Source organism: Mastomys coucha, unplaced genomic scaffold (genome assembly GCF_008632895.1).
Source record: "Mastomys coucha isolate ucsf_1 unplaced genomic scaffold, UCSF_Mcou_1 pScaffold6, whole genome shotgun sequence".
In the NCBI taxonomy this organism is placed as follows: Eukaryota; Metazoa; Chordata; class Mammalia; order Rodentia; family Muridae; genus Mastomys; species Mastomys coucha.
This window is the reverse complement of record NW_022196912.1, coordinates 120,324,629-120,350,583: the sequence shown is the minus strand read 5'-3', so window position 1 is coordinate 120,350,583 and position 25,955 is coordinate 120,324,629.

Here is a 25,955-nt window from a genome sequence, read left to right as displayed (position 1 = left end):
CTCTCCCTCAGCTCCAGGGGTCCTGAAACCACAAAAAAATCATCATCCATGGGAGAAACCTGGAGTTGTCAGCACTTGTTCATTCACCCTCTGAACCTTCTGGTGGGCTGGGTGCCTGGTCACAATGCCCACCGTGATGAAAATGGAGGACATACCCAATGTCCCAAGTGGCTCTGCTTATGGACAACTTCAAACTCCTACCAAGCCTGGGAAGCAAAACTACGCATGCCTTGTCAGGTCTTAGGAAAAAATGTTTAGGTCCCGATAACTGTCCAGTGGTACAAGCAACACCCAGCACTAGGCAGTGTCAAAGAGCAGAGTCTCAGCCTCGCAGCATGCCATCACTCTCACTGAAGCACTTTCTGCTGTCTTCCTTTCCATCCCACCCTGATCTCAAAGTCAGGCTTCCTCTCTCAGAACCATGCCCTCCTGAGCCCCAACAGACTCATTGGAACTGAATCTCTCTTTCTCTCATGTCCCCACCTACCTACCAGTAGTGACCTCTCAACTGCACCAGATGTTTACTGTGGTCCTGAGCCTAGACTGGCTAGAAAAGACATCTAGTCCATGTCTGTTAGGTGAGAACACAAACCAACCTGTGCACCTATAGATATAAGTTGTCTTTTAAACACTTTGGGTGGATTCAGCTTACATACGATCCAGCTATACTGCGGAATATGTATCCCCTCCCGCCAAAAAGAAATCAGTCGACTTACTATAGAGATGTGTATTACAGTGGTGTTCATAATTACTAAGTCATAGAATCAGCTTTGGTACCCTCTGACAGATGAATGGGTAACCAAAATATGGTATACATAGGAGTGTATTAAGGCTCAAAGAAGAATACATCTATGTTGTTTGTTGGGAAATGGATGGAACTCCTAATCACTCTGTTGAGTGAAATAGACCAACTTTATGAGCAAGTATTTACTAGGGATATTAGGAGAAATGACAGAAGGGGATGTTTAAAAAAATATCAGAAACAGTAGGGTGTATACTATAAAAGAATATCATTAAACTGTGGACACCAAGCTCCTCCTGTTCAATTGTTATATTCTATATGAAAAGTACAAGTTTAGAAAAAAATATTCAGAAGATATTCACGGAGTACCTGGTTGGGTTTTCCTTATGATTTGCCAGTCAAAGAAGGGAGAGTGAGAGAGAAAGAGAGAGAGAGAGAGAGAGAGAGAGAGAGAGAGAGAGAGAGAGAGAGAGACAGACAGACAGAGACAGAGACAGAGACACAGAGACAGAGACAGAGAGACAGAGATCCTATGTGGTGACACTTGTCCAATAGAACCCAAATGCAACCCACCTCCTGGTATAAGATTAAGAATTTGGAGTTTTAGTGTTGGTTTAGTAACTATTCAGGAAATTTCAAACAGTGTGGACCCACTAGGAGGGGGGTGGAGAACAGTCTGCCATTCATCTATTCCAAAGATACTGAGGCACAACTGTATATAAGACATCAAGCCAGGGCTATGGGTGGGGTCAAAAGAATGCAGACAAACATAAACCAAAGGCTAATAAAAGCAAAAGAGGAGGCAGAAGAGGAGAGCTGCCCTCATGGATGGCTGATCTGAGAGTGTGTCTTGGGGGCTCAGTCAAGAGGCAAATATTCCATGGTAAAGGAAGAGCCAGCACAGGCCCATGGGAGAAGGTGGCTAAGCAGTGGGGACAGAATAGAATGACTCATACATGACCTGGCAGGGAGCTGCTGGCCTGGGGGTCGCACATGAAGAATGTGGGTATTCATCAGAGGATGAGGCTCAGTTACAGATGTTTTCCCCCTTTAATAGTCTAAGAATAGATGTGAATCTCACAAAATCCGTTCAGAAGATACTGAGTTAAGTAGCTACTGAAAGCTAAGTGATAATGAAAGCCCCTGTGTTGTACACTGCTCCTCAGCACACAGCATCCATGGATACACCTAACATTTCGCTTCCCTGGGGAGCATTTGATACAACCATTGAGCCTAGAAGGAACTCCTCTTTCTAATTTAAGTCCATGGCTTGCATTGAAGTCTACTTTTATTTCTATGGGTTTTAACAAATGTGTGATTGTCATGTGTCACTCTTAAATGTTTCTACGTGGCCTGAAGAGTCGACCCAGTGGTTAAGAGCACTTGTTGTTGCAAAGGACATGGATTCAGTTCTCAACACCCACAGGGAGGCTCACTACTTCTCTGGGCACTAGACATGCATGTGGAATACAGATATACACACAGGTAAAATGATTGAACTCATAAAATAACAAAAAAAAATTGTAAAATCTAATGAAAACGTCTATGTACTAGATGCCCTGCCCCAAAAGTCCTCAGAGGTCTACCTGGTCATGCCTCTGCCCTCTACCTTGGCGCCCAGGCATTCACTGATCTTTTGCTAGGTGTGACTGTACTTTCTCCAGAACTGTGTAGCTAAAACCATTTGCTGTATCTAGCATTTCAAGCCAGCGTATTTAGCTTGGTAATCTGCATTGAAGTTCCTTCCGTGTCTTTTCAGGGCTTGGTTGCTTATTTCTTTTGCTTGCTCAGTAATTTCCACAGTACAAACTTTCTACCATTTCTTTATCCTGGCACCACTACCCATGAACTGAAGGACACACTGGCTGCTCCCAGTTTGGAACAGTGATAACTGTGGCACACACTCATGAGTAGGTATTCATGTCACTAGAATGGGATTTTGGGATTTTGTTTGTTTGTTGGAGTAGCTAGGACAATGATTTCAGGATTACATAGTAAAATCTATTTCAGGCTTTAAAGAAACTGCCAAACTGTCTTGCAAAGGATGGATGGGTCTAGTCTGAGGGTTAAGAATTACTTGGTTGATGGTAGAGTGTAAGTCTGGCCTGTGAGCTCTGTGAACCCATGAGAAGGAATTTGCAGCTACTAATATGGGAGGTGTCAGCTGGGAACCAGCCCCCTGTGTACACTTTGTCTGCTGTCTGTCCTGTGAATGACAGTATTTGCAGATATCTTTTGCATTTAAAAGGAGCTTGAGTGGCTGGGGAGATGGTTCACTCAGTCATTGGAGCTCTTGCCACGTGAGCAGGAGGATCTGATGTGGATCGCTATGAGCCATGTTAAAAAGCCAGGAATGGTAGAGTGGCTTGGTAGTCCCAACACTGGGGAAGCAAGGACAGGCAGATTACTGGGGCTTGTGAGCCAGCCAGCCAAGTACTCAGTGATTCTAGGGTAGTAAAGAGACCTTATCTCAATCTATACACAGAGCACACATACACAACACACACACACACACACACACACACACACACAGGCACTCACACACACACAGACACTTACACACACATACACAACACACACAGAGGCACTCACACGCACAGGCACTCACACACACATATACAACACACACACACACAGGCACTCACACACACACACACAGGCACTCACACACACATGCACAGGCACAGTGAACACCATGTGAGGAATGACAGCTGAGGTTGTCCTCTGAACCACTCCCCTCATATACCATCCCCCTGTCTACATCTACACATACAAATGCCCTTGCATACAGGAATGCACACATACGAGGTGCTTGAGAAACACAGGCTGATGATCTTCCCATGGCTGCCAGCCCTGCAATTTAAAAGTGTTCCTTCAAACAGCAAGCAGGTTCAAAACTTAAAGAAAATAATAATAAAAAAAAAAACCCTAAACCTTCCCTCTTGGTTTACCAGTTCAAGGAGCTGGCTTCACACAGGATCTAACCTAACAATTTAGCCAACTTTTCCTTTGTAGTAATTACGCAGTGATCAATGTCTCGGCTTCTGGAGGAGAACCTACTAAATACATGTTCTATCTAAAATTGTTGTTTTTATTGTTGTAAACCAGGACGAGCGAGGTGCCATTTCATATTTAGCAACCTGTAATTTACCTCTTGTGCATCTTTCTTTAAACTTACGGTTACCTTGTCTCAAGGTAGAGAGCGGCAAACAATGAATTATTGTCATTATCTTTTAATCAGGCCCAGATCTGCCAACAATGGATATCATCACGCCCTAATGGGGAAATAACCAACCAATTCTACACTGGCCGTGTGGCAGCAAAAAATTAATAATGTTCTCACTTTTTGTTTCTCCCTCCCCCCTTCTTATTTTCAATACCAATTAAAACTGTTTGCAAGTTTTCTTTGTATGTCGTCTGAATCCCCATTAGCAAAATGATGATTTAGCAAATGGGATCCAGCAGCCATGAGGACTTGTAGTCTTTGAAACCATGAGCCGGTTCAGGGATTCAAAGTCTTTCCATAAGCTGGGAACACATGTGCCTGCTCAGGAAAAGAGCTGCAAACTGGGGAGGGAGGGAGAGAGACTACAAGACAAGTAACCAACCAGATAAGTCAGTGGCTGTCAATCCCTACGTGACAATATGACATATTCTGACAGCCATTTGCCAATAAGGATGGGAAGCTAGAGGCCTCAGAGACTATACTCTAACACAAACACCAGCTTCCTTGCTTTTGAACATGAATGCCACATGGGCAACTCTGTAACTGTTTCACTGTTTCACATGTGTGCTTCTCCACAAGCATTAATAACCACTCCCCTGACCAGAACTCCTGGGTGTTAGGAGCCATTCTAATGAACGGCTTCCTGCTGCCCCTGTTACCCCTAGCTGGCTGGATCTGTCCCACTCAACTTCATTTGAGCTAAAGAGTCAACCAACAATGACCTGCAGTCCAAAAGAACCCTGACTCCACTTTCAGGAAGGATTTATAGAAGCATAGCTAAGCTGTTGTTGGCAAATGAAGTGTGCAAAAGTAGTGAATGTCCAATTAAGTTTGAACTTACAGTAAGCAACAAATGGTTGTTATAAGAAGGTCACTATACTGAGGACATACATAGCATAAACCATTCTCTATATTCTTGGCTAGTCTACACAACTATCTAGGAGGCCTGACAGGGCCCCATGGGCTTCTAGCTGGTTGTAGCTCTATAGTAGGGTTTTTCATTCCCTGTTTGGTTCAATCTACCATCTTCTTGACTTGGGACCCTTCTGGATCAAACTAGGCTCCTACAGCCCTTGGAGATGAAACTATACAATCTGACCTGGAGCCCTGACAAAAACTTCTTAGGGGGCCTCTTAGAGGGTACCTTCAGGCTGTGTTCACAAATGAACCTCCTGTGTTTCTCTGACTCTGCTGGATTGAGACTCATTCAAACTTACAAAGAGTTCAAAAGCCATTAGTGAGTCACCATGTCTGCTGAAGTCTGAGACTGGGGTTATGCATTCTACATGAGAGTACCTCCTTTGTTTCTGGGCTGTCTGTGTATCCCATCTCCCTCTCCTCTCTCACTGAAATCTGTTTCAGGACTGGCTGTCTGCACTGTGGTTCAGATTGCTTGGAAGAGAGAGATTGTGATGGCTAGGCTGGGCTCCCTGTGTGGAGAGGGCTCTCTTCACACTGTTGAGACCCGAAGATGAGCCAAATACATGGCAGACTCTTCTCTTCCTCCTGCTATGCTCCCTCGCTGGCCTGTTTTCACTGCATGCTGAGGACTCAGCAACTCTAGGTTTTCAGGGTGGCTGGTGACAAGTGAACCCTGTACCCCTGGTCAAAGTCAAGAAGCTTAGAAGTGGGACTGACCTTCTAAGTCAGCCCCAGGATTGGTCATGATGCATTCTCTGCACAGTTGAGTAGAATGAGCTGAGTGTGAAGCAATGCCAGCATGAAGATGTTTTTCTTACCCTGCTGTTGTCTTCAGGGTATGAAAGGATGCCTGGCAACAGCCATGTGCTCATAGACGCTTACTGCCTGAAAGAACGAGCAGATGAAGAAATGATTGATGCTTGGGAGTTACCTGGTGCAATGGATACCAAATATGGTGGTCACCTGTTCCTGAAAATTTCTGAACACTATGGACACAGAAAAATGCACTTACCTTACTTCAGTAGTTTACAATGTAAGGGTTTTGTGGAACTCCCTGAAGGTGAGAAAGGCTGGGGGTCCAAATGGCTTATTGAACCTCCTTTAGCATTCAACCAAAGAAACCTTAGCTCACAGACCTCACCAGATCAGCCAAGATCACAGTGTACATGGGGGTACCGGATAGACCTTAATCCTGCTCCTCTTTCACCCCTAGATGCCCTCCCTACATACTTCCGAAGTTCACCTTCTCTCCTGCAGTCAGAGCTTGTAATCCACCTTCAGTTTAGCCAGGTGGTTGAATATCTCACTCAACTCAAGGTTTGAAATTCTGATGTTAATTTTTCTAATATTCCCATTAATTATGTCTGTTTTAGCAATCAGTTAGTTGCCCAATGTTAAAATGTCTTTGAAACAGAAAATGAATGCAAATAATTAAAAGGGGGAAAGTCCAGGGAAAGCTATCCATTTGTCAGGTTTAGCATAAAAAATGTCTTGAAATGCAGTGTTTGGGATAATAAAATATATGAAGTTTTTTTAATAAATGAATTCTAATAATAATCATGTCAGCTCATGCAAGCCCCATCATTCTTTCTGCAGGCACCATGATAAATCTTGCATGCACACAAAGAGTTCCACTGGGGTCACGAGCTAGACTGAGCAAGCACAGAGGAGACTGATGACTGAGAGCCGGCCTCTGACCCCAAGAGGGTCCCAGTTTAATGAGAAAACGGAAAACCACAGCTGTCAATGAAGGATGCTCAGTGCAGTAGCTGGAACATGCAAGACGAGACTAGAGACTCTGGGCATGTCACACAACGTGAGTCCCCATGCAAGCTGGGCAAGCAAGGCTGGCTGGAGGCACATTGTAAGTAATGGCAATGGCTAGAACTAACAAGATCCTGGATGTGGCTGGGATAAGGCTGTGGGGCTGAGCAGGGCAGATCTCTAGAGAATCCTGAAACCTGCTTGGGTATTCTATTAGAGAGGCCTTGAGGTTGTGAGCCGAGTTGTATTGGGTCTAGATACCCTTTTTGGGAAGAAGCTGACATGGAGAGAGCAGAGGCAGAGGCCTGTCTGTGACAATCTCAAGGAAGAGGGGCATAAGAAAAGGAAGCAAGGGGGATGCAGACAAAATGATGATGGGGAAGAAGGGCACGGTCTGTCCTACTCATGATCCTGATACCAAGAGGATAAGGGCCTTAAGCCCCAACCTGACTCGAACTGTAAGACCACAGGGTGTGGCTAAGATGCTGCTTGCCTGGGTTCAGGATATGGCCATCCAACCCAAGCTTCCTCCCATTGCCCATTTTCCCCTCCAAACCAAAATCTGGTTGATGATCTATAAGGTGCATCAATAATGAGGGTTTACTGTTTGATTTGGGTTTGGGATTTGGGGAGAAGAGCTCACTATGTATCCTGGGCTGACTATGAACTCAAAATCCTCCTGCCTCAACTTCAAAGTGCTGGGATGACAAGGGAACACCACCACACCCAGCTCATTTTTTATTGTTAAGATATTAACACATATCTTATCACAGTTTATTTTGAAATGAGATGTTTATATTAAAGTTTTTAAATGAACTCACCTCTACTGAGAAAATAACAGGAAGATATATAGCCTCGTTTTAATGAAAACTCTCCCATTCCCTGTGTGTCCAGCCAGTACTGACATGGACAGGATTGTTAAAACCCCATGTAAGAGATCAAGAAGCATTTTAATACTCTCTTACAGTTTTTTAAATTATAATACATGCAAATTTATATTTTAAACCAAGTAAAACTGACAGCATTTTCATGGGTAAACATGAGCCACTAGACCAAGGAAAGCTTATGGGAGCCAAAGGTTGACAGGGTCCCTAGGTATAGCCCCTCTGAGCCAGTGGCATTACCACTTGGCTGCCTCCTGTCTCGCATCTACACTCAGTGACTGCCTTCCATCCTGAGGAGAGACATCTGACAGAATCCAAGGACAAGCCAGTGTCATGATTGACACCTGGTGGGGAGAGGTCAGAGAGGCCATAGACCAAGGATACTGCCCATGGAGGAGATGGACCAGAGCTGGACTCTGAGTGAGGGGTCATCCCATATGAGGACTGAGGAGTCACTGAGTGAGCACTCTCAGGTCACAGCCTTAGAGTTCTCATCTGAACTTGACCTTCATGAGGGAATATTCTGGCTCAGGATCTTATCTGTGACTCTGTGACTCACATGATCTACTGAATGTTCAGAGTCTCCCACAGTGAATGGGCTGAGGGTAGCTGAAACTACATTCCCCTCCTCTCTTGACAACTCCAAAGACCAGTTCGGCTAATACTAGAGGCTGCTCCTTCACTCCCATGTTGCTCCTGCATACCCAGCCCTCATTCAGCTATGGTACCTCTGTAAAATTCAGTCTCACCACTAAAACACACAAGCTCTTGCACATGCATATGCACACATACCAATACATGGGAACACTAGCAGATATATACAACATAACACAATGCTTTCTCTCTCTCTCTCTCTCTCTCTCTCTCTCTCTCTCTCTCTCTCTCACACACACACACACACACACACACACACACACACACATTCCCATACACATTCCACACACTTACATATATGCAGGCACTCAGACACACATTTACATGCAATCACATATTCTCTAACACAATCATTCTCAGACATGCATGTGCGTACTTAAACACATGCAACATGCACACAAATGCATGTATGCCTATCCCACTCACACTGGCATATTCTCTCACATTCAGTATGCAAACACCCACAAACACTGGGACACACATGCAGAGACACACAAATTCATGTATGAGTTAAGATCAAGTTCACACTCACCTGCACTGAAGCTCAGCGCACACATGTGAAATCAAGCTGTTCACACACACACACACACACACACACACACACACACCTTACTGCTCTTCTGGATTTCTCACCTGTTGTTTCTGCTTCTCCATGAGACCTTTCCTTAGCAGCCTGGGCAACCATTCCTCCTCTGAGCTCTGCTCCATGTTGGACAGTGGTTCTCAAGCTTCCCAATGCCGCGACCCTTTAATACAGTCCCACATCCTGTGGTGACTCCGACCATACAATCATTCTGTTGCTACTTCATAGCTGTACTTTTGCTACTTTTAATCACAATGTGAATATCTGATATGCACAAACCCTGGCGGGGTCTGGACCCACAGGTTGAGGAACACTGATTTAGGCTCTATCAAGCTGTCTTTCTTGGATACACACTGCCACTGTCCCACTCCCAGCTCCTAGCTCTGGGGAACAAGCCCTGTCTACAAGATAGTTTGTGGGAAGCAGGCAATTTGACACCTCAGGGAAACAAGGGTGGGCACATGCCCTGAGGTAGTATGTGCAACTTCACACTTCCCCAGGAAGATGGCCACAGCAGGGAAAAGGTTGGTTACTGTGGGGGAAGGTGCTCCAAATTGCCCCTGTGCGCCCCTGGTGGAGCACTGTGCTGGGTGTGTAACTTTGCATGGCTCTCATAACTGTGCTCCCTCAGCTCTTCAAAGCAGGGACACCAATGAGTGACCCCCATGAGAAGCTTACAGTCCTTGTGCCTCTTTTTCTGCTTGGCTTGAAGGACAGCACAGCATGCACAGGTCTCCAATGCCAGGCCACCCCCTCCGTCCCAGAAAATGTCACTGTCTCTGACCCCAGGAGCAGGCTCAGGTTCAGGTTCAGCAGGAAGCTACCTTCAGGCTTAAACCATTTAAACTCTCCCCCTCCCCTCATCTTCCCTCACCCTCACATTTGCATGGAGCAAGCGAAGCTTTTAGTCTCGGTGGTTGAGGCAAATGCATTTAAAAGATGAACATTTTAGTTAATGTTCTAAGAAGATTTCCAAAAGCAGTTTTGATTGTGGACTATTAGCATTAATTAATTTCCAGACGGGGACCAGCCGTTCTCTTGGGGGAATGCATATTTTAATCAAATTCTCCCTGCTGCTCTGTGCTTTGTGAAGTTAGTACACTGGCGCCTTGTCCTCCGGTCCCCTTTAACTCCATGCAGCATCTCAGGCCAATGCCTGTTGAGTGCAGGCTGCAGGCTGTGGGCTCAGAGTCCAGACTGACCACCAACCAGAGAGTCGAAGTCGCAGGAAGAGCTATTTGGAGCCCAGGGACGTCCCTTGGAACCAAAAAGAAGTTACTGGCTCCCACGCAGTGCCCAAAAAGGGATCATGGACACAGCTAGTGACTAAGCTATCCTTAGCCTGGGGACAACATGCTATATACATATAACACAACAAGGAAAGAAATGTCATTTCTCGTGGAAGAGTCCAATGCTGTGGAAAATGAAAGAACCTGAAGAAAACACGAACTCGGTGTTTATCTAAGGCTTGACACAGTGAACATCCTGAGTGGGTATATGTGAGAATCTTTGTTGGTGAGCATGTTTGTTATTGCTGACCTCAGTAAATATGCGCACACACACAGACCCTGTCCAGGAAACCTTAGTCACCTTTGTCCTTAGGTTAGATGTTGACCTGTGGCTGGTGACACTCTTCAGAGTGGGTTCAGTGCTTTCTAGATGATGGCATGGTAACATTTTTTGTGCTTTTCCCATGGGAGTTACACACAGGTATGTGAGCATATGTACACATGAACACTGGCATGGGAGAGTGAGAATCAATTAGCAAACCATGAATCAGTTCCATTTTGGAGCACCCTGTGTAGTCTACACATGGAGTAAATGAGTGTTTCCCGGGAAGTTCCAGGACCCATCCCTTGCTGCTCTGATGAGGAGCTGGTGTGCTCAACCATGATTGACTTGCAGTGTGATGCAGCTATGTCACTGTGTCAAGCACATGGCACAAGTGTACTTTCTCTCTCTCACTTCTCAGGAAGGCACTCTGCATCCCCAGATGACCTGTGCCACTCATTCCTCCACAGCTTGGGGTCAAATCGCTGAAGTAGGTTCATTGGTATCCTCTGTCGGGTCCCAACAAACCCCAGATTTAGGAGACAAATGTGTGAAGAGGAGCGTGTAGGGTTGGAGAAGGCAAAGGTCCAAGCAAATCAACACTCGGCAGAGGGAGGAGGCACCCAATGATCACCTCACCTCATGGCTCCACATGATCCCAGGCCAGCCTCTGCCATCAGAGACTCTGACTCATTTCTCAACTCCACTATTTAGCAGCTTACTTTAGAGGGAGGGAGCCACAGAGAGAAGCTTAAGAGTCTCCCAGGCTTGATTTCAGATTGTTAGCAAATTTGGCTCTTGGAGAGGTTGAGTGCCCAGAAACTAAACCCTTCTGCACATTCTATATGCACATGGATACACACACACACACACACACACACATGCAAACCATTGCTATCAGTGATATTTACAAAAACACCAAAGGAAGAAAGGCTACCTCATGCTTTGGGTGAACCTAGCTGTAAATCCAGGCATCTCCATGGAGCCATGGCCACTTCTGTGCTCTCCTCTAAGAAGGACATCCATAAAAGCTGTTTGTTTCAGAGCTGAGGCAGAAATGAGACTTCAATGTGATGATCTTGTATATGAATTGGCTGGGCTGTGAGGCTAGATGTTTGGTCGTTGTTCTGTGTGGCTCTGTGTGGTTGCTGGTCAGATGGGATTTCCATTTCCATTCTAGACTGAGTAAAGTAACCAAATGGCCTCCACAATGGGGCTTAATAGGAGCCAAGCACACAAGACACTGATGGAGCAAATGCATGCTTCATACTAAGAAAGTAGCCTACCCATAGTGATGCTGGACTCCAGCTGAAGCTCATCTGAGCCCCAAGCCTGCATATGTTGAGCCTGAACCTTCAGTCTTCACAGCCCATTTCTAAAGGGCCTCCCCAACATCTTCTGTTTCTACCCATCCAATTGTTTCCATTTCCTAAAGTTTGTGAACTGAGACTGGGAGAGACCAACCAGCATCTGAGATAGCCTCAATTCTCCCTGGACTGCACCACTGGGGTCAAATCACTGAAGTAGGCCAGTGACTACTGAGTGCTGAGTGCTGAGTGCTGAGTGCTGAGCAGCCAGTGAACGATGAGGCCTGGGAGTTCAAGGGTAGGTACAGCATGTCTCTGAGGAGCTGTGAGTCTGCAGAGAAGTTAGACAGGAAAAGCCTAGGTCTCAAAGCAACAAAACAACATCTAAAGTATAGAATAGTGACGGGATTCTAAGAAACCTTAGAAAAGAGATCACCACCACCATCACCACAGCACCGTCCATGAAACCCGTTCCCATAGATACCATATCACCGTCACCATGACAACCGCCACCATCATCACCATCACAGCACCATCAATCACTACCGGTACTTCCCACTACCACCATTAACAACAGTTCATCACCATCACCTCTACTGCTGTCCCCATCACTACCACCACTGTCAAGGATTGTAACAGAGGACACAGCCAATAAGCAGACCCTCCTGTTATAGCCAGCTGGCCCCCAGGGGCAAACACCCGTGTGTAGGGGAATCAATCTGTTGCTTCTTGAATGAGGACTCTAAGATGTGCTAATCAGTCAGCCAATCAGGAGGGCTCAGTGGAAGTTGAATTACTGTGATTGGCTATCACTGCCGCACCATTGAAACACCCTTGAAACCACAATGCTAAAGAAGCCACTGCCCACATCATCAAACAACATGACCCAAGCAAGCAATATTATAGCAGTGGGAGATTCTTAAGAGAAAAAGCTTCTAAACCTGGAGGTGAACAGCAAAGCAGCAATTTGATTCCCTTTCCTACTCTTTTGATAAATAAAATTAGAATGAAACTTCCTTAGTTCAATTCTCAGGACCTCCACTGTTATCCCAGAGGTGAAGGTCAATGCCCCCACCACTGCCCAGGAGAAGATGTGGGTAAAGTGTCTCCTTCACTTAATCAGCGGTCCTTCTATAAAAGCCCCATGTTCTCACCAAAGCCACCCATTGCCCCCATACTAACACCTTAGAACAGTGGTTCTCAGCTTGTGGGCCACAAACCCATCAGAGGTCCAATGGCCCTGTCACAGGGATCATCTAAGACCCTCAGAAAACAGATATTTACATTACAATTCATAACAGTAGCAAAATTACAATTATGAAGTAGCAATGAAAATAGTTTTAAGGCTGCAGGGTCACCACAACATGAGGAACTGTATGAAACGGTCACAGTGTTAGGAGGTTGAAGATCTCTTGCTTTAGAACACGTCCTACTACCTTTCCCTTCCTGATGGCCTAGGGCATTGCTCTAAATTTTCTGTCTGTTTCACCATCAGACATCTAGAAAGATCTTCACATTTCCCCAGTCTCTAAGCTCATCAGACTTCAGGGAGCTCTAGAGAGGAGTTCTTGTCCTCTCACCTTAGACTTTCACCACTCAGTAGCCGCTAAGTGCCCTTGTGATGGATGACCATTGGTTTGCCGACTCCTGCCCTCACCCTGCTGGAAGGGAACAGAACTGTGGACACAGCAAGGAGACATCTCATCCCTGCCCCAGAAGCTCACTGGCGGCTGAGTCTCTCCAGCAGGTAGTAAACCATCTTCCTAGAACTGACATCTGGAAGTAGGGTAGATAAATGGCTTTCTCTGGGGTACCTATTTATCTGATTGAAGCAAAGCAGGGTTGGCTACAGGATTTGGCTCTGTGTTAGGAGATAGCAGCAGCCTTTGATGGGAAGTAAAAGTCACATCAATTGGCTCTTTTGACTGAATCTGAATACTTAGGCTTAATATTCATACTTTAAAGTTTGTAGGCTGGTCAGAGCATTGCTGCATGCTTCAGAAGAGTTTTCTTTTTAATATAAAATAAAGAATATTTTTATTTCCTAGTGAACAGGTGAGCGTGTGATATGGTATACACACACTGGTAAGAAGGAGTCATGGAGAGCATGCATCTAGAATTTTCTAAAAGCCATAAAATTTGGCTCAGTTCCTTATGTAGAGGACAGAAGTATGAGTCAGGAAGTGAGGAAGGGCCCAGTGAAATTCCTAGAATCTTTAAAATCAGAAGGAAGAGAAGTTGTATGGTGGCCAAATGATATTAAACATTTAATATCCTGTCTGAGTGCTAAAGTAGATTGAACAGGATCCCAGACCTTCAGAGCTCCATCCCCAGAAACTCAGGAGTCTGGGGCTCAGGGAAGGCTTTAGATGGCATAATGTGGATCTCTGAAACCCCATCCTGTCTCCCCTCACCTGCTATGGAGGGGAAAGCTGAAGAGCGGCTTGGTCTCCTGCATGCATGCATGCCATCCCAGGCCTGTGCCTTGGAGATGAAATCCCAAGAGCCCACACGGGAAAGCTTCTGTCGCTTGTCATGGCTGCCAAATGACTTCCATGTTAGAAGCCCTGAGAAGTCAGTTCAACCTGTAGGTGGGCTGGTGTCTTCCATGAGGAACACAATTACTCCCAGAGCTCAAGGGAGTGCGGGAGTGAATACAGGCAACACCTAGCTTCCTACACAAGGGGCATTTCAGCGTGGTAGCAGTAACATAAGGACATTTGGCTTGCACCCATTCCTCTGTAGATCTGTCCTCAGAGGACTTCTGGCCAGAACCCAGTACTTCCTCTTAAGCCTCCAGCAGAAGGTAGCAGTGCCTGGCTCTACCAAGAGCCTGAAGAAGCCACGCCCACAGAAAAGCCAGGTGGCTGGACCTAGGAAAGGTTAAAGACGTTTAGAGCAAACAAGCATGGGAAATGGAGATGATGGCCTTTCATAGGGTGCAAAGGGTCTTGGGTCTCCATGGACAGCAGTCGTAAGGGTGAGAGTATGTCATCACCTACTCCAGCAGCATCTTTGTCTTCTCTCCCATGGCTGTGATAAATAATTCAGACAAGAACAACTTAAGAAAGGAAGGTTGGTTTCAGCTTACAGCTTCATGTTAGAGTCCATTATTGAAGGTAAGTTGAGGCAGCAGACCTTTAAAGCCAGTGTGCGGAGAAGCACAGAAGCAGAGAAGAATTGAACGTACACATGGCTCCACTCAACAGACTCTATACTTCTCATACATTCAAAGATTCCAACCAAGGGACTGGTAGCACCCATTTCAGGCTTGGTCTCCCTACCTCAGTTAATAAAATCAAGACAAATCCACATAGGCATGGCCCCCAGACCAACCTGGTCCAGAGAACCCCTCTCTGGAACTCTTCCCAGGAAACTATATATAGACTTTGTCACATTGACAATTGTCACTAACCACTGCCAGGAGACTGGAAGGGACACCATATCCATCACGAAGAGTCCTGTTAGCTGACTTCAGGAGACCCTTGTGACCCTTGTGGCTGTTAGAGAGGGAAGCCCTGCCTCACAATTAAGCATGAAGGGGGAGCTCAGAGGTGGAGAGTCAAAGGGACAGGACAAAGGGACAGAAAGCACTGTGTCTTCTGCTGTCACCAGCAAGCAAACGCACATGTGGCCATGTGGGCACAGGACATCTGCAGAGAGCAGTGAGTGACTGAGAGATCCTTGGCTGAAAGACAAAAAGCGCTATATTAAGTGAGGTAACCCAGGCTCGGAACGACACCAATGTTCGCTTTTCAATTTCTAGATGTGCATATCGATGTGGGAGTGTGCGGAGCTGGATGCCAGGAAAACAGAAAAGGGCCCTTGAGAGGGGGAAAATGACTTTCAGCCAAAACTACCCTATATTTAAATCTCTGTAAAAGTTATGAACTCTGTATTTAAAACCTAAAATCGTCATGATTGATTGGATTAGCATCTGAACATTTATGAGGAATCTTAAACTCCTGCTTATGCTTGCTTGCAGGCATATCTTCTCTTCTAATTAGGGGTGATACTGAAAATGTTGTGCTTCTCTATATTTTTGGTTCTATTTCCTGCTTCTATACATTTATCTATTTCCATCGACTTTCATTTTTACTTTGCTATCTTTCGTCTTTCATTAGTTCTTACTATGTGACATTAGGTCTTTTAATAAAAAATAATGTATTTTTAAAAGATCAACCATTTTAGGAAAGAAAAGAAGATCCCAGGGCAAGAGCCAACTATACAGTTTGTGGCAGGCCTATATGTATATCATGTCAATTGATCTCTCAAGCCATCGATGCCATAGATGCTGACTCTGTGTGTGTATGTGTGTGTGTGTGTGTGTGTGTGTGTGTGTGTGTGTGTGTGCATGTGTGCAAGTGTGTGTGCGTGTGTCCTTGTGTACTTCTCTCACTAGACCCCATTCACAGGTTTCAGTTCAGAGAGAACACAGCTCAGAGAGCTTGTGAAGAAGCATCCGAGGAATATCAGACCACGTTCTTTGGCACCAGGGCTGCTAGGACAAGACTGAGTTCCTCCAAATTCTTGTGCCGAGGCCATTCCTGCTCCCTGCATGCATTGTATCTTTGTAAGGAGATAACCAGGTTAAATGATTGCGAACGGAGGGTCCAGGGCCCATAGGGTCAATATCTTGTCCTTTTAACAAATGTCAGAGATCAACCTTTATCCTTCCGTGGTGACACCATGCAGAGAGAAGACCACAAGCCCGGAAGAAGACTTGGCCAGAAACCACACGGCAGTTCTGTGATCTGCCTGCAGACATGTAAATGGCCAGAGTCTGTCTATAAGCTCCTCCAGGCCCACAGCTAGACCAGTGCCTTTATTATAGCCCTGAGCTAATTAAAACAGGGAGAAGAAGGAAGTCAGGGCCCAGGAAGCTATAGATAATGGAAGGAAATGTGGCAACAAATCAAAGGCTGATGGGAAGGTTGTGGAGTCAAAAAAGAAGTGGTAACTTCAGACAGAGGCGATCTGCTCACTGGGTCACTGGGGGAGACATGGCCCACACAGGACTCTGGAAACAGCTGGTGTGAGATACCCAATTACTCTGTGTATTTCACCAGGAAGTCAAGATATGTCTACCCAGAGTCACTGAACAAGCCACCTTCTTGCAGCATCTGGCTAATACCTTGTCTCTCCATCTCCAGTGGCTTTCAGTTGATCTGTCAGGCAGCTTGTCTGTGAGGCCCTACAGGTATCTTTTTCTATGGCCATTCTAGGGGTTGATTCTGTAAGGGCCCCATGTTTGCTTAGGAGGGGTTCTTCACTCTTGGTATTTGTGTGAAAGAACATGAGAGGATCATGGGTGCTGATCACATCAGCTCCAAGCTTCAGACTCCTTGTCTCAAGTCTACAAGTCCCTCAAAGGCCTCCAGGAGCTACATTTAATTCACCTTCAAATTACCAGATACTGTCTGTCCACTGTTACAGAGAAATAGTTATTGATATTTATAGAATGGCAAGGAAATAAAAGGAAGTGGTCAGGAACTAGAGAACAGGAAGGCAAGCTTAAACCAGGCTCTTCACTGTCTACACTCTTTCCCTGGAAGAAGAGAGAAACAAAAACCAAAATGATTGGGCTAACAATATGTCTTTATTGTTTGTTGCCTTTGGTTTATGTGTGTTTTCATGTTATGAAGAGGTATGAAGACTTTACTGATAGGTTAATTCCTGATTTTTTTCAACACTATTTCTACTCAGAATTCCCTCCTTACTATAATTTATAGCTTCAAACAGGAAAGTGAGATGGTTAAATAAAAATATAACTTAATTAGAAGTAGACTGAGCCTGTACGATGGCTCAAAGATGCTTGCTACACAAGCATGAAGACCTTTGCTCTCTGGACCCATGGTACGAAGAGACAACCAACTCCTACCACTTATTTTCTGATCTCCACACATGCACTGTGGACACATGGACACTCACGCTCACACAGAGATATAATCATGATAAATAAAATAAAAACTAAGGAGTAGGATGGAGAGATGTGGGCTGGTCTTGTTGAGTGACCTTGACCATCTTACTGGCCTTTCTGGTTCACTACCCATCTTTTGATCTTCTCACAAGTGTTTGCTGTAAAAATATTTTACAAACGCCAAAAGGACCTTCAAGCACAATGATGGGAACATCATATCCCTGAAGTTAATGATTGGTGATTTGAGTAGATTTGGGCCCCATAGGGAGTGGCACTATTAGGAGGTATGACCTTATTAGAGTAGGTGTGGCCTTGTTGAAGGAAGTGTGTCACTGTGGGGGATAACTTGAGGTTTCCTAGTTCTTAATCAGCCCCCTCTGTGGAAATAGCTGCCTGCTGGCTGCCTCTGGAAGACGATCTCCTTCTGGCTGCCTTCAGACCAAGATGTGGACCTCTCAGCTCCTTCTCCAGCACTATGTCTGCCTGTATTCTGCCGTGCTTCCCACTATAGTGATAATGAACTAAACTTCTGAAACTGTAAGTCAATTCCAGTTAAATGTTTGCCTTTCTAATAGTAGCCTTGGTCATGGTGTCTCTTTGCATCAATGAAACCCTAACTAAAATAGAAGTTGGTATGGCTGTGATAGACCTGACCATGATTTTGTTTGAGGGAATGTGGATTTTAGAACTTCTGATAAAGCAATAGAATGCTTTAAGTTGAAATTAATGGGTCATACTAGTAGGAACATGGAAGACAGTTGTACTGAGGGTCATTTGAACTGGGGGGACCTGGTTCAAGAGGTTTCAGAGAAGTATTTTAATGTGTTGCCTGGAAATTTTTCTTGTAATATTTTGGTGAAAAATGTGGCTACTTCTTGCCCTTGTCAAAGAGTCTGCCTGAGGCTAAAATAAAGAGATTTAAATTAATTATATTAACAACAAAAATCTCGAAAAAAAAATGTCTAACATAGACTTTGTCCTATGGTTCACTCTTATAAGACTGTTTTAATCACGTCTAGCAAGCTTAGAAAGGAAAATACAAAATATATGATTCAAGCATTAAAGGGGCACCAGGAAGTAGAATAGAGCTGAACCCTGTGTTCAAGGATATTAAATGAATGAAGGTAGTGGTGACCTTGGGGCAAGATCCCAGCCAGTTAAACTTATTGCCTCTGTGTTTGCAGTTGAACAGGAGGTAGTTACATCATGTTAGGTATTGTTATGGCCTGGGTTATTGTTTTCATTTGGACATAAGGATATATGATTGTATGTCAAATGACAAGGAATGGATTGTGATGGCTACTCATGGTTGTTAATTTGACTACATCTGTAATGACCTACATTCTAAAACTTATAAAGATCTTATGAAAAAGAAGAAAAGATCCAGGCATGGAGGTAAATGCCTTTAATCTCTGGAGACAGAGGCAAACAGATCTCTGAGTTCAAGGCCAGCCTGGTTTAGAGAAAGATCCAGGGAAAGAAAAGCATATGTCCAGGTGTGGTGATACATACCTTTAATCCTGTCACTCAGGAGACAGAGGCATACAGATCTCTGAGTTCAAAGTCAACCTACAGCACACATTCCAGGATAGTCAGGTAGTAAAGGAAATTACTGAAAATAGAAAAATGGTAGATATGTACTAGAACAAGGGGGCCATGTTCCTTCAGCCATGTGGCTCTTGATTTAAAGTCAAGAATAGAAGGAAATACTGGAACAATTGATGCTGGTTAGTTGGAGCTAAAAAATTAACTGTGATTAAAAAGAGACCAGCATCACTGAGGTAAAAATCTTCTGGAAAGTGCTTTCTGAGAGCACAAAGAAGCTGTGTTCCAAAGATAGACAAGGTTGTACCTCATGCTGGCAGCTAGAATTGGTAAGAATCACTAGTTTTAAAGGGATGAAAGAATCATGGAGAACAGATGAGGCTTGGCATTATGAGATTCCAAGAAAGGTCATTGGTGAAGATGAAGTCTCGATGGCAGTTGAAGGCCTAGGATTGAAGCAGTCATGCAAAGTACTTGAGACTTGGCACCAAGAAAAAAGCCTATAAGAGGCTATTGGTGGAAGTGAAGTCTAGCTTCAGCAGAAGACCCCAACACATTGGAGATGCCAGTAACATGAGATTACTACCAAGAACAGTATCAGTGGTGGAGTGGAGTCAACCAGAGGCTAGAGTGTTATAGAGGGCAGAGCTAGCAAAGTGACCCAAGCACATTGGAGGATCCCAGACATTGGAACAAGAAGTTGTGAAGTTAAAGTTGCCTTGGAGACCCCAAGATGTTAGAAGTGCCAGAGCTGTGGGACACCTGCCAAGGGAAACTGCTAATAGGGAGTAGAGAACAAGCTCAAGAGAAAGAATTGTGCTGGGGTCAAAAAAGGTTAAAAGTAGTTGGACATCACACAGGAGATACAGAGTTTAGAGTTTGCCCAGTTGGTTTTTGGTCTTGCTTTGGTCCAGAATTTCCACACTACGATGTTTTGGAAGGATAATGTATATACTATAATATTAGAAGTATGTGATCTGCTTTTTGATTTTGATCTTATAGGGAATTACAGTAAAGAGATGGCATGAATCTCAGAAAAGACCACAGTTTTTCTCACCAGTTCTTTCCAGGACATTCCATAGGCAGAAACTTTATCAAGTGCACACTGCTTGGCCCATCCATTGTTAGAACCAGTACTCATGTACTCGGAGGACATATGTTTGGCTCATGTCACTCTGCTCTCTGTATTCTAGCTGTGGTAAAGACAGATTTGATGAAAAATCCAGCATCTCACAAAGTCCCTTCCACTTGAGTCCCTTCCCAACCAATGAGAACAAAACTGAGCTCTGCCTGTTCATTTGAGGTGACTCTAGACTGATATAGCACATTAACCCGCCACAACAGCTTCTATTTCTGAGAAGGACTTTATTCCAATTCTTTAGATTGGCACTGTCTTCGAAATCCTGGGCTCCAGCTTCTGTAGAGCAATGTAGACTGCATATGTCCCCAGAGATGGCCAGGCTCTCTCCAGAACTTCACAAAGAACTTTTCTGGCACTGCCTATGGGCTGTCAACCTCGGCAGGTAAAAAACGTTTCTGGATGCTTCCACTTCAGATTTGATTTGGATATTTCCCATTCTTCAGTGAATTACTTCTAGCAGAATGAGAAGAAAAATGTCACCCTAAACCCAGACACATGTCAGAAGAAGCCACAAGTATGGAACAGAATCCAAAATAAAGATGTAAAGATCCAGTGTCTCTACCTGGAAATCAGGGAGTAGAAAGTGCCTCGAAAGCAGAGGCTCTGTGACTTTGCTCTGCTGTTCTCCTGACTAGCTCTGACCTCTTGAATACAACAGGGGCAGCAAAGGTGAGGAACATTCTGGCTTTTCCAAAGGGTAACATCAGGGGAAGGGAGCCTCTTGAGCTCTTAGGCTTTCCAGGGGTGAAAACATAGTGCCCTCATTGAGATGTTGTAATGAGAGTGCTCTCTTTGAGAACATTCACCAATATGGGGATCCAGGGAGGGTTCTGGGGTGGGTGATTCTGTGACTCATTCCTCTGTCCTGGTCTACCCACTCCTTACACCCCCCCATCCACCTACCCGTTCTTTCTTCTTCCCAGGCCCTGAACAAACATCAGTTCACTTCTCTCTTCTACTCCCTATGAGTCCTTTAATTTTCTCACTCTTGTGAGATCAAATGGCTTGCCCCACACTCTTGAACTCTTGTGTGGCACCTGTGCATTGGGCTGAGTACAGTGGAGCTTATCATCCAGACTCTATAATGACACCCTAAAGAAACCAGCAGCACAAAAGACCCAAGAGGACAAACCACAATTAGCTGTGACAAAAACTCAACCTGTGGCTCAAGCAGAGGAAGATGAGTATGTGCTGCGTGTGCCATGTATGCCGCATGTGCCACAGGCTGTTGGCTCAGTGTGCCTGTATTTGGTGTCAACAAACCCATGGCTTCTTCCCTTTAACCTGTCCCTTACTCTCTGGTTAGTTACAGACATCCTCTCCAAGGAGAAGAGGGCTGATCCATCAACCCCAAGCCAGGCTTCTAATCCTCTAGAGTAAAAGGTCCCTAAATGAACATTGATTGTCTCAACTCATAGATATGAGCATCTCATAGATATGAGTCTGGGAAGGAGATGTTTTATTTGGAATCTGATCTGTGTATCTGTACATTGAGGGGTTTCAAAGATATATAATAGTATGCAATATAGACTTAAAAATTTTAGTTCACAGTGGAGTTTTGAAAGGTGATTCTGGGGGCAAAAGAAAAAGAAAAATGACCAATCTATCCTATTCTTGGGAATTCAAAGACTTCCTAGCCTACATCCTCCTCTTTATAGATACAGAAACTGGGGCCTAGAGAGGTCGGGCATCTTGTCTAGGCTCCTAGGGATGTAAAATGGAGCATCCCTAGTCTGTCTGATTTAAGGCCTCACAGGTAATTTTTTCCTTTGCTCTGTGCTACTGGCTAGGCCTAGATGGTGAGACATAATTAGTCTCTAATCAAAGATGACTCTCTTTAATCTGCAGAAAAACAGAGTACCAGGTCCAGGGAGAACTAGGGATCACTGGCCAGCCAAATCTAGCAACTCAATGGCCTCTAGGTTCAGTGAAAGACCTGTGTCAAAAGATAAGGTAGAAAGCAACTGACTATAGCAGCTAATAACTAGTGTTCATCTCTGAACTCTGCACATGTATGCAAATATGCATGCAGACCACACACACGTTTGCAAACATACATATGCATACACAGCACACACACTCGGGCGCACGAGTGCTTGCAAAGAAGACAGACTATCTGAGGAATAAAAGGGGATAGGTAATCTATGAGTCACATGACCCAGCATGGTTGTTCAGGGATACAGACAGAATCAAGGAAGAGAGTTTTATCATCAGTCTCTCTGAGACTCTGATTCTCCTCTCCTCCATCCCATACCCTCAAGCAGCTTATCTCTATGTTGCTGGAACAAGGCTACCAACACCCCTGGGCTCAGACCTTCTCAGCTCCCTTCTTCATGTCTTCATACTCCATATTAATCAGCTCTACCTTAGACAACCTCAAAAAGTAGGTTCAGACTGGGCCAGTCAGTCATACGTCCATAAGCAGGGTAGGTGAGGATATGAGGGTCTGTGGTTGTTCCAACTTCAGCCCAGTTTCCATAGTAGCCCATCGGTGTGGCTGGAGTTACAGGATCTGGAAGAAAGTGGATGCCTCTATCAGACTTAAAGAAAATATAAACAGAACTTACAGGATGTCTAGTGTCACTTCTCCATGCACTTATCTCCCAAGTGAGGATCTTGCTTTAGGATTGTTTTATACACACATCTTTTGCAACTCTGAATTGTTATTTATTTATTTACTTACTTACTTATTTATTCTAAAGCAGTTACCATGCTGCACCAACTTCAGAAAGGGCAGCATGTCTGGCTTTTCCCTTCACCCTAAATTTTATTCTTGTCCTGCATTCTTCGTTTTCTCACACAGACATTGGGTTCATGTCTAATAATTCAGAAGCCAGAGACAGGGCAAGAGCCCTGGCAGCTCTGTGAGTTTGAATAAGAATGGGCCCCCCAGGCTCCTATCATTGAAGGCTTAGTCATCAGGGAGTGGCATTGCTTGAAGGATTAGGAGGCGTGGTCTTGTTGGAGGAAGAGTGTCACTGAAAGGAAGGCCTTGAGGTTTCAGAAGCTCAATCCAGGCCCAGTGGGGCTCTCTTGCTTCCTGCTTCCTGTGGATCCAGATGTAGAACTCTTGGCTCCTTCTCCAGCACCATATCTTCCTGTATGATGCCATGCTCCCTGCCATGATGATAATGGACTGAACCTCTGAAACAGTAAGCAAGCCCGAATTAAATGTTTTCTTTCATAAGAGTTGCTGTGGTCATTGTGTCTCTTCACAGCAACAGAACAATAGAACAGAAACTAAGAAAGCAGCTATGGTAGGAACCCTGGCTAGGGCTTTAAGGATAATATCTCTGCAAGTATAAACTAAAGATGTTAGGGTTTCTTTTTTTTTTTTTTCTTTCCTGGAAATCATTCCTACTTAGCTCCCAATCGACTTTACCTAGGTCAGCTTTTCTCGTATTCATTGTGTCATGGGCAGAGGACACTAAGGCAAAAATAAACTATGATGTTTACACTGTTCTCATTTCTTTCTTCCAAAAGCCAAATCACTGGAGACAAAATGAGCTAGAGACAAGAGAAGAAGGAGTCTGAAGAAGTTGCAAGTTTCCCCTTCCTGCCTCCTTACCTCAGCCCGAGGGATAAGAAAGGTACCAACCAGGCAGAGAAGAAGACAGACGTTGGAGAATCCCCATAAAGGGGACTGTGGCACCCACTCCCACGTGAGATTTTGTGAATCTTTGACCAGATATAGCACACGACCATTGCATACGTGGAGCCCCAGTGATAAGCTGCAACTCTCGGGAATAACTGGTGTCCAGGAGTGACCCACAGCTTCCTGGAGGACTACAGCCTTAAACTCTCAGGCTCTCCACACCTGCCTGGTCTCAGAAAGAACCCTTAAGCTTCATGGTTCCAGATTCTTGGAACATGGCAAAATCCAAAAAGACAGCAAGTTGAACTCCGTGCTGGCTGAAGCTAATGTAGCCAAAGAAGAAGGTAACTAACCTAAGGGCAAGTTTGTTTCCCTGTGAATTCACAGAGTAAGCTTTGTGTTCTCTGCTCACTCAGCCCATGCTACAGCACACCCCGCCGATGCAAAAAACTTGAATGTAGTTACGCTTCCTACTTACTGCCTCACAGTTGCTACAGATCAGGAGGTGGGTTTCATGGACACTACATATTCCACCAATGAGGTAGGTGACATTAAGGTCTCCTGCAATCTTTGTGAAGACCTAATTGTGAGTCTGTTTTCAAGAGAATCTTACTTATTTACCATCCTTTAACTGTCACCAAACTAACAGAAAACTTGTTGACCTGTCTATGGGATACAATTCTCCACCCAGTGTTAGAAAGCCAATACTGCAACCCTCTCATTCCCCCCATATCTATGCTCTGCTTGGAGCCCAATAGAGGACACTAGACCCAACAGCTTCCTACCATGTTAGGAGTAAGGGTGTTCCCCAGGCTTTCCCCTCCAACCTCTCCCACTATTCTCTGAGCTTCCATCACAGCTGGGGTTTCCTGTGTGTCCCAGTTTGGTACAGTATCAAGCCTCTTGGGAGATCCCAGTCCTAAGTCCTGCCTCCCATGGCCTTAGGTTCTCTCGGTAATTACTCAACAACCACCTGCCCAGCTTTAATGTGGGTGCCAGGGACCTACAAAAATCCTGCAGGTACAGCTGTCCGGGCTCTCATGTGAAGTTCAACTCTTGCAGGTAAATAGATGGTCACTAGCAGAGTTCTGAGCCTTGCATCTGCAGGATTGAGGCTACTGGTTTGCTCCCTTGCTGTCAAATGGAACCACACTTGGGTTAGATAAACTACTCTTCTATCTCGGTCATGCATCCCTGAGGCTCCTCCATAGTCAGGTTTCAAGGTGTTCTGCTTTCCTCAAGGCCAACAGTATGTGCTGTTGTCTGGGCTTCCCAGTCAGATCAGGCCACCCAGGACCCTCCCTTTTTAGACTCAAAATCAATGTGGCACAGCAGTATTGGTAGCATCTTTTTTTTCCCATAACACAATTCAGACACTCCCTGAGCTGGCCCTCCTGGCTTGATGCACAGCTCTCCTGTCTTAATGGGAGATTAAAAGCAACATGAGCTCAGTAGATGTGACACTTTCCTTGAGCATCTGCATGTGTGTAGGTTGTGCCTGTTTGCATGGTCACAGGCATGTGGGAGCATGTGGGATCAAGTGGGTGCACATGTGGGTGGCAGGAGTTGATGGCCACTGTCAGCCTCAGTTGCTCTCACTTTATTTACACATACAGGATCACCAAGTTTGGCTAATCTGGCTACCCAGAGGATCATCTGTCTCCACCATCTGGGCACTGGGATTGAGACTAGCTCCCACACCAACCCAGCTTTTATGTGGTGTCAGGGATCCACAAGCACTTTAACCATCAAGCCACTCCGAATGTTGAATTCAATCTCTTCAAACTAACCATACACGGCGCAGTCTTCCCTCATGATACCCAACTGTAAGGTGATCTTGTATCCCCCGCCTGCTTAAGATGAGCTCAGTTGAGTTACATGGTGTGCATGGTAAACACAGTTTGACTTAAAATATTTTCCACTGCCAGTAAGTTGGCCAGGATGTGGCTCCATCGTGTAAGTCAGGGAACATCTGCACAGTCATCTTACACTTTCAAACAGTCTTATCACTGAGTGACTAGTGCTGCAGAGAGATTAAACATGGGGGTGGAGCCTGGGATGGGGTGGAGCCTGGGATGGGGTGGAGCCTGGGATGGGGTGGAGCCTGGGATGGGGCAGAGAC